Source organism: Nicotiana tabacum, chromosome 20 (genome assembly GCF_000715075.1).
Source record: "Nicotiana tabacum cultivar K326 chromosome 20, ASM71507v2, whole genome shotgun sequence".
Lineage (NCBI taxonomy): Eukaryota > Viridiplantae > Streptophyta > Magnoliopsida > Solanales > Solanaceae > Nicotiana > Nicotiana tabacum.
The window spans coordinates 64,440,730-64,442,792 of NC_134099.1; positions in this window are offsets into that span (position 1 = coordinate 64,440,730).

Genomic DNA, 2,063 nt, shown 5'->3' on the forward strand with positions numbered 1-2,063 from the left:
AAAATATACGTAAATTCCGGGATATGAATGTAAAGACGAGATCATGCCAAATGAAAGAAGAGCTTAACCTTAACATACCTGGAGTAGGGAAAAAATCTGTATAATATCTCGGAAAAGATTATACGGTAATCCTTCAGAACCGTAAAATTTTTACGTTGTTACTGTTCTAACAATTCTCGTTGGAATTGTTTGCAAAATTTCGTTGGAAGCCTTTTCTTTCCGGATGAGCTTAGCGTTCTGCTTTTGAACATTGAGAATGAACGTGAGACACTTCTTTTGACTTCTGTTATCAAGGATTTATTGCCTATGATTATTTGAAAGCAAGACTTTCATTTGCGTTTTTGTCCTCCGCCAAAAATGAATCAACTTTTAAAAGTGATCTATTTTAAGAAGTGACCAAATTCATATATACACCTTTAGTGTTAAATGTTTTACACGTGTATACTAGGTAGACACTAACCTTATATGACTAATTATTCATATGCTTGGTAAGCTTTCCTTGCTGCCACGTTTCCTTTGGGGGAAATTATTAATTTTTATCCTTTTATTAGTTAATCGGGTAATGTTTTGTTACCCGGTAATTTATCTATTACCCGCATAATTTAACAATTATCACAAATTACTTAACATTCTATTTATTTTCAAAATATTTATATATTACACTACCGTGGTCATATGGTACTTTGCATGGTATTAGTTTATAATTATCGGGCATTATGGCTCGACCCATATTTTATCCGAACATGCCAAACATGGACGAAAATTTCTTTTCTTTGACTTGATTCCCCTTTTACCTTTACGAATTTACTTATTACTTGTTTGAAATAGCATAATCCTTATAATCTCCAAATAATCTTTTCCTTAGACTGATGTCAGTTACCTTATGACAAATTCAACGTACAACACTACAGGGTGCAACATCGTCATAATGTAGTACTGCGTGACGTGACACCTCACTTCCGGCTCTCATTAATTTATTTATGACGTACTTTCATGTACGAAAATATGGGGTGTAACATTCCTAAGTCCAAAATCTCCATACGAAGCTATCAGTACCATCAGAACTCCACTCCGGAGTCGTCGACATAAAACACAAAATCTGGTAAGCTCTTCCAAATTAAGTTTCCAACCTTGGGACTAAATGTTCCAATTCACTCTGAATCATCCCCGGAACCAAATCAACTCCCTCGGCACCAAAAATAAACATAGAAGAAGTAATAAATAGGGAAACATGGCTACAATACTTAAAACGACTTGTCAGGTCATTACAATATAAGCCTCACCTAGTGATCAAACGGGATGACAATTTCTGGGAATTAAGATATTTAGATACATGTGAGTATTGTTGCGGAAGCCAAATGTATATAGTGTGAATAAGTCACAACTACTATACCAAAAATTATGACAACCACCAAATAATAAATAATACAATAAAGCAATAATAAAGGGAACACCAGAATTTACGAGGTTCGGCTAATTTTGCCTACTCCTCGGACACAACCAATATTTTTTTCACTCCAAAAATACAAGTGAAATAATACTAAAGAGAGAATATACAAATGCCTTAAACAGATGAGAATGCAAATGAGAGGTGTGTATCAATCCTAAACATTAGGCCTTCTTTTATAGGGGAAAAATCCCCCCCCCAAACTTAACTCCCAACCAATGTGGGACTTTGGCATTTTGCCAAACTTCAACAAATCTCCACCTTGGCAAAATTCCACATTTTCAATTCTCTCTCAATAACAAATTTTGGTTGTGTCTTCATCTTCAATCTTCAGTGTTCAACAATGTTGATCAAATCCAAACAATGTTGAAACTTGATCGCAGTCACCACCTTAGTTAGCATATCAGCAGGATTCTCCGTAGTATGAATTTTCTTCACTGTGACTCCTCTTTCTTCTATGATTTCTCGTACGAAATGATACCGAACATCAATGTGCTTCGTCCTTGCATGATACACTTGGTTCTTCGCTAATTGAATAGCACTTTGACTATCACAAAAAATTATGATACCTTTTTGTTCAACACCAAGCTCATTTAGCAATCCTTGAAGCCAAATT